Source organism: Coffea arabica, chromosome 6e (assembly GCF_036785885.1).
Source record: "Coffea arabica cultivar ET-39 chromosome 6e, Coffea Arabica ET-39 HiFi, whole genome shotgun sequence".
Lineage (NCBI taxonomy): Eukaryota > Viridiplantae > Streptophyta > Magnoliopsida > Gentianales > Rubiaceae > Coffea > Coffea arabica.
Window position 1 is genome coordinate 17734955 of NC_092321.1, and position 14757 is coordinate 17749711.

The window sequence follows — 14757 nt, forward strand, 5'->3', positions numbered from 1 at the left end:
CTTCTTTTAACTTTCGAGTGATTAATTTCTTAAAAATTGTTAATTTCGTGACATATTAGTGAATTTGGCTAAAATCTTAGAAAGATGTGAGGGCTCTAAAATTTCATTATTTTTTAAAGGTAAATAATAATGATAGAAATATTTATATTATGTGATTTTTTCAAATTTTTGGTATTCTAATTTATTAAAATGTCATTTTTCAACTTAGTTGAATTTTTATTATTAATTTCGCGATTATTGTTTGGCTTGCATTAAGTGCGAAATTTTGGAGTGGTGACGTGGAATTTAGTTTTAAGATGAAAATTAGAGCATGTAGAGACTTTAAAGAAATAGAAAAATGATAGGATAATGTTGGATGTAGGAAATCTAATTATAGATAAGATGTCGTATGAGAATGCGACACATAAGCGAGTAGGTGAGATGGTTCCTTACCACACTTTAAAGGAAGAAACTAGACTTGAGAGTTCATTCTCTCTTTTCCCCTTTGAGCCAACCGAAATTTTAGAAAGAGAGAGAGACTTGAGAGCTCTCAATTTCCTCCTTCATCTTACTCTTGAAGATCACTTGAAAACCCATCACCCACCACAATTTTTCCTCTTCTTTTTCTTCTTCTCTTGTTGAGGGAGAGAGAGAAAATTGAGAGAGAGAGAGAGTGAGACCAAGAAAGAAGGGACACCATCTATCTTGCTCCTTGTGGATTTGTGGAAGAAATCACCCAATCAACCTAGAAGATTTGACCTTTCTTGAGAAAACTTGAAGGGTGAAACTTGGAAGGAAATTTTGAGATTGAATCACACTATATCTAATTAGATCTTGAGGTAAGAAGCTAAAATCACCCTTAATCTTTAATTTCTAACCATGGGTATGTTAGATCCACTTGATTTAAGTAAGATCTATGGTAGATCTAGTAAATCTCTTAACGTTATATCTCTAGATGTCTAGTGGTTAAAATGCTAGTTTAGCTCTTAATTTGTTAGTTGGATTTGCTTGAAAATTATCTTTTGATGACCAAGGGCTAATGATTGATGAAGCCCATATGGATTTGAGTGAGTTTGTTGACTAGATGGTTGTTTTGTTGATGAAAATGGAAGAAAACCCCATGCCCACCAAGTGTTTGATCTTTTGTTAAGGGTTGTTTATATGCAAATTTTCATGGTTCTTTTTGTTAGTAATCTTGGCTATATATTATTTGATAAGTTCATGGCTTTGTTATGGAAAAAAATTGGGAAGATTTGATGGGAAAAGCATTTGGAAAGTTCTTGTTAGAAATTTTGCAAAATGGACTGAAACTTTGAGTGCATTTTCAGTCAACTTGTCAGATTTTTTGGTATTGATTGAAAACAAATTAGAGCCTAAATTTTATACCGTTGGAAAGCCCTTTGAGCCTAGTTTCAACGGTACCAACGGATTTTTCTACGTTGAGTTATAACCGTTTTCCCAAGACTGCTCAAATGCCCTGTTATGACGCGATAGCTTTCTTGTGCCTCTGTGATTGCTATTTTTGACCATGAAAATGCGCAAACTGAATTTCGATGTATTCATAAGAAACGTAGAGCTATGTCTTAGTTTCGAAACGCCATAAACCATTCCAATTTTGACTTGTGTAGCGTTAGTTATAGCCTGATTTCAAAACTGTGACAAAGCTTTATGACTGAGAATCCCGCGAAACAGGTTGCCAAAAAACTAGTTTTCTTAAAGCCGTTGTATCTTGGTGTTGGAAAATCCGAATTGACTTCTGCTTATTACATTTGAAACTTGACTTGAATTTCTTTCTATGTTATAATTTCAAAGGCTAATTCAATTCATGTGAATTTTGCCGTATTTTCAAACTTTACTAAAAATCAAGACTATTTCTGCCCTGTTTTAATAAAACAGCAAGTTTGAGCTGAGAAACGAATGATTTCTGATTGGAATTTGAGAAAAGTGTCTTCTCAAAAATTTTAGTACTTTGAATCCAGTTCCAACGGTGTAAAGTTTCCAATTTTTGAAGTTACCGAACTCAAGATATGAATTTTCAAGTGTTGTCGCATAAAGTTGAAAATTTCTGATTTCCAACAAAATGAACTTTTTTGAACTTCCGACTTTCTTTTGAGATTGATAGTTCATTTCAAACTTGATTTCATGGATGATACCAGTTCTCTTGTGACTTTAAACCTTCATTTTGAATCTCAGTTTTCGATGGAGTAAAACATTTTTGAGGCGTTGTCCTAAGTTCTAAGCAATGAACTTTCTTCTTTGTATGATCAATGATCTAGGGTATCATGAATGATGATTGATTATATTTCTTCAGGTGCTCAAGAGGGTTTCAAAAAGAATCCCGGCGAGGAAATCTAAAGGAATTTCTTGCTCACTTGCTTTTGAAATTGGTGAGTGTCAAGTGTATGACTTGTTGCATAATACTTGAACTACTTCTTGTTGAATATGTGAATTGGACTTGTTCAGACGAGTGTGTAATTTATCGTACTCGTTCTCTTTTACTTGACTTGATAATTGACCTGCTCGTACTTGACAATTATACTTGTGATTGATTTGGTGTCGATTTGAGAGCAATCTCTTCGACTTATACTTGAACTTGTGGGAACGTCCAAAACCAATGGTTAGCCATTCAACTTAAGCCAACAAGGGTTTGGTTGAGAAGTTTGGTGAACCTTGAACACTTACTTGACTTGGATATATATACTTGAGTAATATCAAAAACTTGTTTGACGTGCGGGCCAGATAGGGGGTGTAACGGTGGACGAAAATTTGGTGAAAAGTGGGGTTCTACGGACTTGATACTTGCTCGGTTGACGGAATATCAATATTTGAAATTTTGGATCAAGATCTTGGCAAAACAGTGTGGAGTTAGCTCCTGGAGCTTCTGTATCCTTTAATGATTGTGTCTTGGTTTCTTTTGTGAATTACATGAATATTATGTGACTGCCTTTCTATTATAAGTTTAATACTTGCTGTACTTGCTTGCTTGCCTGTTTTCTTTCTTGGCCTTACTGAGCGTTAGCTCACCCCTGTAGACACCAAAATTTCATTTATTTGATTTTTAGCTTTATTTCTTATTTAATTCAATGTTAACTTTATTTTTTTTATTATTATTCCTATTATTCTTATTTTATTTTATTTTATTGATTAAATGATAGTTAGTATTCATTTTTGCTTATTTTTATAAAATAGGTTCATAATTTTTATTTTTAAGATATTTTTGTATTAAAATTTTGAAAAGAAAAATTTTCACAAAAATATGTTTTAATCATCTTAAATTCAATTTCTTTAAAATAAATGAAAATCTTGCAATGCAATTTCAATTAGGAATTAGCATTTTCTTTGTTTATCTAAATTGATTTTGGAAAATAAAAATATAATAAATAAATAAAAATAAGAAGATAGGTGGAGGGTTTGCATGTTGAACAACTGGGCTAAAGGAGTATTAAACAAGTGTATTAGGGAAGTATTGGACAAGTGTTAGTGAATGCAAATAGGATAAGTGTCCCCATTTTATTGATACCACTTGTAAAGGGAGGGAGGTAGGTGGAAGACACTTGGGAAGCTTAGGAAAATTGGAAGAAAAAAAGAAACACAAAAAAAAGGGAAAACAATAGAACCTACGGGCAAGAGCAAAACTAAAGGGGGGGGGGGGGCAGAGAGAGAAACCAAGGGGGAATGGATTGATAGTTTGGCGGCTAGGGTTGAGAGAAGGGCAGCGGGAAAGAAACTAGAAGAAGAAAGGCAGGAGTGAAAAAACAAGGATTTTGGGGAGAAGAAAAAAGGAAACCGAGGGAGAAAGGGAGGAGCTTCGGGAAAGTAGGAGAAAAAGGAAAAAACCAGAAAGCAAGGGAGAAGGAAGGGCTGCGGAAAAGGAACAAACAGCAAGAAAGAAGGAAAAAGAGGAAGGAAAAGAGCGTTTTGTGGGAGGAGGTATAGGGACGGCGACTGGGGAACCAGAAAAGAGAAGAACAAAGCAACAAAAACTAGAGAGAATAGGAAGATCGAGGGAGATTCAAAGGGAGTGAAGGGAGTCTTTGAAATCTGGGACATCTCACGTTCATTTTACTTCGTCAGGGTCCAAAGGTAACTATCGTTTCTTCCTTGTTGATCTAACAAGATTTTATGAGAACTCAAGCCCGGGGACATGAATCTTGGACTGTTTGTTGATGGTTTGAACTTTCGTTGGTATCAAAACTTTGCCATGCTTGTGTGTTTGATAACCTCTGATTCGGTAGAAGGTCATGGGATGATTGCAGGTTTGGGGTTTGGCAGGCTTGAACTTTGCCATGCTTGAACTTTTGAAAGGAAACGGGTTTGGAGTTTTCTATAGTTTTTTTATCTGATGAATCCGTGGGGTTTTGCCTGAGACATGGCTGGTTTTTGTGTTTGAAAACGATAAACCCAGAAGATTGCAAAATTTTCTTTTCTCGCAAAAGATTTGCCTGTTTGTATGATGAGTTTCTGTAATTTTGATGCATTCGAAAATTTTGCATTTCCTCTTCATTGTTGAGCTTGTCCTTGTCTTTTCTCTGATTAACTATCATGTTTATGGTTGTTTGGTTTAGAAAATGTCCAGTCAAAGTTTTCCTAGAAGGATGGAGTCTTGTTTAAGTCAGTTTTTCGAACCTGTGGGTTTCCCATGAAGATAGATAGCAAACCATCCGCTAGTTTGTATGCACCGCTTTCTCTTGTCTATTTCTATTGTTTCATGGGTTCTCTTTGTTTCATGCCTTGCTCTGACTAACCTGCTGAATGTTAAGATTCTCTTTGATGAATGTGAGTCATGCCCAGAATGCATACAACAAAAGTTTGCTGGTCTGCACTTGCATTCGCTGATATGTTTCCCCATTCCTTCTTTGATTACTTGCATGTCCACGTTTCTGTCCTTGTTCTCCTGGCTCGCATTTGTTTGCATTGAAGTTTACCATTTGGTTGATGATTGTTTCACCATGTCGGTTTCCAGTTCTCTAAGAGAATAAAAAATTTCGCTGTTCATTTTTGCTCACTTGCTGTTTTTATGCTCGCTCGATAGTGTTGTTTTCTGCCCTCACTTTCCTCTTGCTGTGAGCAAGTTACCTTGAGCCCATAAAGCAAAAACTTGGTCAAAAGTTGGGGGGAGCTTCCTGACTTGTTGCAGCAGTAGACATTGTCCTGCAATGCTGAAACGTTAGCTGCTCCAAGTTCAGGTCCCTTTGCTGAATTTTATGTTCAGCTTCCTTGTTGGATTTTTTGGGGGGTAGACAATTGCATTTGGGCGATGTTAACAACATGGGTTGGAAGTTATAGCAGTGGGGTTTGGTAAATAAATCGATAGGCTTTACATGAGCATGTTTCGGCTGCATAAGAGAAGTTGCAGAACGAATGGTGGCTGGAATCTGCAGAAAGCATAAGCTTCTTCGTGGGTTTGCATGGAAATTTTTTTTTAAAAAATACATTCTAACCCCTCAAGTTTCCGCTTGTTTCACTACGGCCCAAAATTTGGAAAAACATGATCAATTTTGTCACTTCAAAATCTTAATTGCTTTTGGCATGTTTTATTATGATCTTTGAGTACATTATTTGTAACTTTTAGGATGAATTTTAAAGGCTTAATAACTTTTGATAAATTTATAGTTTGATTTGTTTTTAGTAAAATAATTAGGAATTTTGGGTAATTTTCTTGTTTAACTTTTTTGTGAATTTTAGCATTTGGGTTTTGGTAGGTTTCATCTTAAGCCCTAAATTTTGTTTAAATCCTTAATTTTTGTAATAATATTGAGTTAATCCCTCAAACTTCTTTAATTCTTTCAATTGGGTCCTCGCTTGTCTTAATTTGATGAATATGGGTTGTTTACTTTCGTTTGAATGCTTTAATTGGTTCAATCTCATGTTTATTTTCATTTCTTGTGATTATTTGTTAATTAAAGTGATGCTTTGACCTTTTTCTTTGTTTTGGAGGGTACACAAGAAAAATTTCATTTCATTAGGTCACCAATTGAAGGGAGGTACACTCTATTCCTTTATTTTGATTTTACTTTATCCTATGTGCTACTATGTGATTTTATGTGTGTAATTGCATGTTTTTTTTAATGTTTTTTATTTCATCTATTTATTTATTCATTTCATTTGTTTTAATTTTGTATATTTATTTTAATTTAATTTTTAGTTATTTGAGAGGCATTTAAATGCCAAATTGTAATAGTTAGGTTGTTATTTCATTTCATTTCATTCTTTCTCCTTTTAGATTGTAGTTAGGGCCCCCAAAATAGTTAGGTCTTTATTCGCTTTATTTGCTTTGTGTGTTTTGCGTGCTTGTGTGTTACGTGTTACTTGATTTCTTAGGGTCTTGCATCTAGATATCATGCTTATGTGCTACGTGTTTATGTGATCTTATGTGTTTACTTGCTTTGGTTATGTTTTATATGATTGGTTTAGTTATAATCAATGTGTGACGTCACCACACTAGTCCAACGCTAGTTGTGGCCCTATTTCCCTTTTTTCTCACTAGTCCAATGCTAGTGAGAACTCATAGACATGGACTAGTCCAACGCTAGACTCTTAGGGACCGTTCACACGTTAGACCATGTTTGTGTGACAAAATCACTACATTTTCATGCATATTTTTACTTTTTAGGTTTTTTTTTTCATTTGGCATGATATTTCCCCCATATGTATGACCCTTACCCCTTATATTCCCCATATGTATATCCCTTATTCCATATTCCCCCTATATATATATATCTCTTATCCCCATATGCGATAGATGACGTTAGACTTGCATTCCATTTAAGAATTAGAACTAGGTTAGTACATTTGCATGATTAGATAGGAGAAATACCCCTCGAATATGGGATATGGACGAGTTTGGCTTTCTAACCTTAGCATGCTCGTATTCCCTCTATAAAAAGGGAAAATCTAGTCACGAATCTTAGTTCCCCGCACCCGTTATGATGTATTCCTTTAGGTCATGTATATGTGTATATTATTATTTTCCTTTCTTTTCTTAGAATCTCATATTTGTGCATATTCGTGATCTCTTCGAAGACTCATTCTTGGGTATCACAATTAATGTGATTTGCACCAATTAAGCTTTGAAGAGATATTTCGACTCCCCGATATCCTTCTCGGTTTAGGTTTTGCATCCATATGTGATAAATTTTTAGGTTAAAAATAAAAAAATCTTTGACTAAATCACTCAACTAGCTTTGGCTAGGTTGAAAGGGTGTTTTGGATTTTATCCTTGCCTTCCATTTCTTCAAATGTGACTCCCGAACACTTTTCTTTGATTTTCGAAGACTTGGAATCGTTTAAAAAAGGGTTTTCTCTACTTTTCATTTTAAAATTTATTTTAGATGACTTGGTACACCTTAACTCAATATCAAGTGACGACTCCTATTTTTTTATTAAAAATCCTTTTTAAACTATTATTTTGGGGCCAAAACCGTCGCACTTTTAAGTCCCATTTTAGGCCCATTTTGCTTTATTTATTTTTCTAAAAATAAAAAACTCATTTAACTCATTTTCACTTAAAACAAACCAAAATTCATTTTATAAATTCGTAATTTTATTGTTTTCAAAAAAATGGGGGCGCAACAACCCTCTTAAGTTTATTTTTCTTAACAGGAATTTGAAGTGGAAAGATTTTGGAGAAGCTGGCTTTGATTGTCCTTTGGTCCATTTGGGGATGTAAATGATTTAGTCAACTTTTAGTGGTTGTATTTTGGAAAAATTGATGTAACTTTTGAAAATATTATGATGTAGAACTGGATGACTATTGAATGAAGCGACTTTTCTTTATATTAGTTTTCGTATTGCTTGATTAGTTCTAAGTTATACTCTTAGCTTGTATCGAGTCCTGGTGAGAGCTAGGCAGGCGGTCCGCCGAAACCCTAGGGTTCGCCCTAAAGTGAAGTGGGGTCGTCACAGTTGGTATCAGAGCTTTAGGCTTCAGATCTTTGTAGTATATCCTAGGCTTGAAATTTAGGATGCCGGACTGTGGGATTAACTTGAATATTACATGAACTGGAGAACCTACTATATCCTAGTGGTTAAAGAGAATTGTTACGTGAGAGTTTCTTATATGGAATTGGTGAAAACAAAACTGAGAAATTATGTGGTGCTACATCGAAAGAAAACATTATGTGAGAGATTAGTAGTGAAAGATTGAATGAGATTCAAAATATCTTTGTACTTGTAGGAATGGAAGGAATTGATGCAAATATTGGTATTAGTTATAGGAGATAAGAAACCGAGATTTGCTAGTTAATTCCATATATGATGGTTTTGAACCAAAACAAAAGCATTTTCTAGGGAATAAAATGCATTTTTCATTTGTTTACCTACTAGAAAATTTCCACTTTACTAAGATGTATTAGTTTTATTTTCAAACGGTAGTTGGAAATAACACCTATGTGCTCCAAGTACTTTATAACATACCAATCTTGACAAGTATGTGAATTCCACTTAATTTACAAAACTAGAAATTGGTGAGCAATTGATGAGTTTTGTTGGATTTTTATATATGCTGAACCCAAGAAAGAGGTTGAAGTTTTCTAACCAAATCTTCCAATTCTTGAATGACACTGATATATTCTCGCACCTGAATTTCCCTATGCTTTGAACAAGAAATCCTTGAGTTTTTGGAGGAATTGGGAACTTGGGCTCTGGTAATGTAAATCCTGAACTTGATGAGATTTTATTACTTTGATTGCTCTTCTTAGCATTTTCAAAAAACTTATCCGAGATTTGAATATGAAATTCTTGGTTTTCAAGGAGAGAGCTTATCTTCAAGTGTAAGAACTGAGGGAGCTTTGAAGATGTAGAGTGATTGCATCCGAGAGCCTGAAGTTAGTGTGACCGAGGAGTAAGAGAGTACTAATGATTTCGTAGATAGTTCTAGGAGTTCTATAACTGCATTGACTAGAGGGAAAGACAACTAAGAGATAAAATGGAGAGGCTAAAGTTTGATAAAGTGTAATGACGAAGGTTAGGACATGAAGGATCTGAGTGCTAGATCTAAAGCTGAACAAATTGAAGAGATTGGAATTATGAAGATTGTCGTAGCCTAGGCGAGTAAATCCCTGGTTAAGGTTTCTATCGATGGTTGTTCGATTTGAAATTTAATGTTTGTCTTGAATGTGTATTGTGCTAGTACTGCAGACTTGCTTAATTTCTGATATCTTTGGATATTTCTTGTTATATGTTTACTTGTACCTGTTGTGATCGTATACATCAATCTTGTGAAATCTGATAATTGTACTTTGAATTATGATTGGCTTTGCATCTATGATTACGTGATCCTTGCCCTTTTATACCTATATGGCCTTAGACTTGTGTGAGAAATGGAAACCGGAGAATGGCGTTGAGAATATAGGTAGTATAGAGTACGGTTTAAAGATATATGTTGAATATATTGGTGTCTGATCATGATTTGAGTTAGTCATTGTTTGGGGTGCAAAGTAACTTGATAATTCACTTTAGTCAATGGGACGAATGAATGTTAGTATTGATGATTTAGTACTCTATTTACGCTTGAACATAATGGTCTGTGTATGAAGATGATCCAGGTTTAAGAGTTGTAAACTTTCACTTGTGTGTTGGTGAAAGACTTTTGTCCTATGAGTAGTAGTTAAGTTTCAATGATCCATGAGTAAACGGGAATGTAAATTGGTTCTTCGAGTCTTAGATATAAGCTGGATAGTTTATGGGAAGAAATTTAATCTATCTTTTGACAATGGAACCTGTTATACCTGACTTTAAAATAATAATAATAATAATAATAATGATAAATTCAAAAATTTTCAATTTGATAATATATTTCTTTGCCTTTCTACGTCTTTTAGATACTGATATTTAAATTTGCTATAAATGAGCTTGTAAAAGTAATTTAAAATTTTTGATCTTGTTTTTTCTTGTTTAAGTTATTTGGGTAATTCTCTTGTACGGTATTTTCATGAAATTTGAGTTATAAAGATCATATCTTTTATAAAAGAAAATGTTTTATCCAAGTATTTTATGTCCTTCCCATCTTAACTTTTCACTTTAGAGTTAACTAAGAGAGTCTCTTTGCAAACAACCAAGAATTTAAGAATTTATTCTTATGAGTGTTATTTTGAAAATTTTATATCTTTCTCTTAAAAACTTCAAACATTTTTATTTTTGTTATAAAGTATATTTTCTTTGTGGAGAGGAATGAACTCAAGAGCCTTATTATATCTTATGTAAGGTTTGAATTTATTGGAGTAATTGACTAGAGGAGTATGATAAGATATTATTGAGTTTAAGGTTTATCCTTTAGTGTTTTGATATTTGTATATATTTGTATGGAACTGGATGTGATTGTTTTTAAGTTATTGATTACTTGAGATTTCTTTCTAACCATTTTGAAAGATTAATAGGGTTAAGACCCAGTAGGACAAAATTACTGCGTTGTTAATATCTTATAGAATTTGATATACGAGACATTAAAGTTCATTGAGAGTACTTAGGGACCATTGGAATATTGAGATAAGGATTACATGATTTGTTCTTGGATTGGAATACGTAGATTGACAAATTTCTTGAGGTGATTTTTATCACTTATGATTGGCTTATTAATGAGGTAATTGAATTTGAGAAAACTCATGAAAAGATTTAAGGATACATGACTTACGTGATATCTAGTATGGAATAGGTTTTACAATTCTTAAGAACGGGACACAGAAGAGATATCTGGAGTCTTCGAGCTAAGGTGAGAATTTCGAGGATGAAATTCTTTGAAAGGGGAGAGGATGTGATGATCCAGAAAATTATTTTTCTCACCTCCCAATTATTTGCATCTCTATTTAAATTAAATTTTTGTAAAATTTTCATTCATTAAGTGATTTACTTGTTAATTGATAAATGATTTTCTTTTACTTGCTTCTTTTAACTTTCGAGTGATTAATTTCTTAAAAATTGTTAATTTCGTGACTTATTAATGAATTTGGCCAAAATCCTAGAAAGATGTGAGGGCTCTAAAATTTTATTATTTTTGAAAGGTAAATAATAATGATAGAAATATTTATATTATGTGATTTTTTCAAATTTTTGGTATTCTCATTTATTAAAATGTCATTTTTCAACTTAGTCGAATTTTTATTATTAATTTCCCGATTATTGTTGGGCTAGCATTAAGTGCGAAATTTTGGAGTGGTGACATGGAATTTAGTTTTAAGATGAAATTTAGAGCATGTAGAGATTTTAAAGAAATAGAAAAATGATAGGATAATGTCGGATGGAGGAAATCTAGTTATAGATAAGATGTCGCATGAGAATGCGACACATAAGCGAGTAGGTGAGATGGTTCCCTACCACACTTTAAAGGAAGAAACTAGACTTGAGAGTTCATTCTCTCTTTTCCCCTTTGAGCCAACCGAAATTTTAGAAAGAGAGAGAGACTTGAGAGATCTCCATTTCCTCCTTCATCTTACTCTTGAAGATCACTTGAAAACCCATCACCCACCACAATTTTTCCTCTTGTTTTTTCTTCTTCTCTTGTTGAGGGAGAGAGAGAAAGCTGAGAGAGAGAGAGAGAGACCAAGAAAGAAGGGACACCATCTCTTAAAGTTATATCTCTAGATGTTCTAGTGGTTAAAATGCTAGTTTAGCTCTTAATTTGTTGATTGGATTTGTTTGAAAATTATCTTTTGATGACCAAGGGCAATTGATTGATGAAGCCCATATGGATTTGAGTGAGTTTTGTTGACTAGATGGTTGTTTTGTTGATGAAAATGGAAAAAAACCCCATGCCCACCAAGTGTTTGATCTTTTGTTAAGGGTTGTTTACATGCAAATTTTCATGGTTCTTTTTGTTAGTAATCTTGGCTATATATTATTTGATATGTTTAGGGATTTGTTATGGAAAAAAATTGGGAAGATTTGATGGGAAAAATATTTGGAAAGTTCTTGTTAGAAAGTTTGTAAAATGGACTGAAACTTTGAGTGCATTTTCAGTCAACTTGTCAGATTTTCTGGTACTGATTGAAAACGAATTAGAGTCTAAATTTTATACCGTTGGAAAGTCCTTTGAGTCTAGTTTCAACGCCACCAACGGATTTTTCTACATTGAGTTATAGCCATTTTCCCGAGATTGCTCAAATGCCCTATTATGACGCGACAGCTTTCTTGTGCCTCTGTGATTGCTATTTTTTACCATGAAAATGTGTAAACTGAATTTTGATGTCTTCATAAGAAACATAGAGCTATGTTTGAGTTTCGAAACGCCATAAACCATTTCCAATTTTGACTTGTGTAACGTTAGTTATCGCCTGATTTCAAAACTGTGCCAAAGCTTTATGACTGAGAATCCGCGGAACAGGTTGCCAAAAAACCAGTTTTCTTAAATCCGTTGTATCTTGGTGTTGGAAAATCCGAATTGACTTCTGCTTATTGCATTTGAAACTTGACTTGAATTTCTTTCTGAGTTATAAATTTCAAAGGCTAATTCAATTCTTGTGAATTTTTCCGTATTTTCAAACTTTACTAAAAATCAAGACTGTTTCTGCCCTGTTTTAATAAAACAGCAAGTTTGAGCTGAGAATCGAATGATTTTTGATTGGAATCTGAGAAAAGTGTCTTCTGGAAAATTTTAGTACTTTGAATCTAGTTTCCAACGGTGTAAAGTTTCCAATTTTTGGACTTACCAAACTCAAGATATGAATTTTCAAGTGTTTTCGCAAAAAGCTGGAAATTTCTGATTTCCAACAAAATAAACTTTTTTGAACTTCCGACTTTCTTTTGAGATTGATAGTTCATTTTCAAACTTGATTTCATGGATGATACAAGTTCTCTTGTGACTTTAAACCTTCATTTTGAATCTTGATTTTCGATGGAGTAAAACACTTTTGAGGCATTGTCCTAAGTTCTAAGCAAATGAACTTTCTTCTTTGTATGCTCAATGACCTAGGGTATCGTGAGTGATGGTTGGTTATATTTCTTCAGGTGCTCAAGAGGGTTTCGAAAGAAATCCCAGTGAGGAAATTTAAAGAAATTTCTTACTCACTTGCTTTTGAAATTGGTGAGTGTCAAGTGCATGACTTGTTCCACAATACTTGAACTGCTTCTTGTTAAATATGTGAATTGGACTTGTTGAGACGAGTGTGTGCTTTATCGCACCCGTTCTCTTTTACTTTACTTGATAATTGACCTGCTCGTACTTGAAAATTATACTTGTGATTGACTTAGCGTCGATTTGAAAGCAATCTCGTCGACTTATACTTGAACTTGTGGGGACGCCCAAAACTAATGGCTAGCCATTCAACTCAAGCTAGCATGGGTTTGGTTGAAGAGTTTGGTAAACCTTGGACACATACTTGACTTGGATATACTCGAATAATATTAAAAACTTGTTTGACTTGCAGGCCCGGTAGGGGGTGTAACGGTGGACAGAAATTTGGTGAAAAGTGGGGTTTTACGGACTTGATACTTGCTCGGTTGACGAAGTGTCAACATTTGAAATTTTGAATCAAGACCTTGGCAAAGCAGTGTGGAGTTAACTCCTAAGAGCTTCTGTATCCTTTAATGATTGTGTCTTGATTTCTTTTGTGAATTACATGAATATTATGTGACTGCCTTTCTGTTATAAGTTTAATACTTGTTATACTTGCTTGCTTGCCTGTTTTCTTTTTTGGCCTCACTGAGCGTTAGATTACCCCCGTAAGTTTGTTTTCTTTAGCAAGAACTTGAGGTGAAAAGATTTTGGAGAAGCTGGCTTTGATCGTCTTTTGGTCCATTTGGGGATGTAAATGATTTAGTCAACTTTTGGTGGTTAAATTTTGGAAAAATTGATGTAACTTTTGAAAATATTATGATGTAGAACTGGATTACTATTGAAGGAAGCGACTTTTCTTTATGTTAGTTTTCGTATTGCTTAATTAGTTCTAAGTTATAATCTTGACTTATATTGAGTCCTGGCAAGAGTTAGGCAGGCGGTCCGCCAAAACCCTAGGGTTCGCCCTAAGGCGAAGTGGGGTCGTCACAGGACTTGCATGTGTGAACCACCATGCACGTTGCACAACAAATTTTGCTCTTTTATTATTGGGAAAAAAATGGCGACCACTAAACTATTTCTGGCATCTACTTCTAGCTACCAAACTATTTTTCGTCTCAATTTAATCACTCAACTAATTAATCAATATACCCTTGGTTATTTCATTGGATTTTGCTCTTAGTTTACAAATAAACCAAACACATGCAAATCTAAGTGTCAAAATTTAAGGGTAATCATATCCGCTAAGTTTCTCATTCCAAATCTAGAAAATCCAACAGCCACTAAACTATTCCCCTCGTACTCTTTTGGCCATTCAAATATTTTTCGTTTCAATACAATCACTAAACTCTTAAATTAGTACACTAGCAATCATTTCGTTAAATATTTCTGTTAATGCTAAAGGAATGAGTTCTATGTGCATTTCACATACCCAAAACAGGACAATTTCGTAAGGTCAATTTTTTAGATTTTTTCCCGTCTAGAGTTTTAGATTTTTAATTAACAAAAAAAATTAGAATGTTTAATAGTTGAAAATAGTAGATTTAATGATAAAATTTGAATGAAAGATCGCTAATATAAAATTTAATGTTAAATTTAATATAGTAGATGACGGGTGTTTACTTTAAGTGCAAGTTTAATTCCAAATTATACCCGTTTTACTGCAAGTATACAGGCCAAAATCGTAATATTGGGTATGTATCGAGTCGATTCCATGAGGAGCAATTAAAACAATTATTAGATACTAATTTACTCTATTATTTAGACTCACAATAAATTTGAGCAGAAAATTC

General features: G+C 33.8%; 2 long non-coding RNA genes across 2 annotated transcripts; both read left to right on the forward strand.

The window, feature by feature from the left end:
* The first annotated feature begins 394 nt into the window (after nucleotides 1–394).
* Nucleotides 395–2441, forward strand: LOC140009516 (uncharacterized). Its single transcript, XR_011816934.1, has 2 exons — nucleotides 395–818; nucleotides 2291–2441. It is a non-coding gene; the product is annotated as an uncharacterized lncRNA (long non-coding RNA).
* Nucleotides 2442–3614: 1173 nt separating this feature from the next.
* LOC140009565 (uncharacterized) lies at nucleotides 3615–13828 on the forward strand. Its single transcript, XR_011817032.1, has 2 exons — nucleotides 3615–5963; nucleotides 13338–13828. It is a non-coding gene; the product is annotated as an uncharacterized lncRNA (long non-coding RNA).
* The last annotated feature ends 929 nt before the right edge of the window (nucleotides 13829–14757 follow it).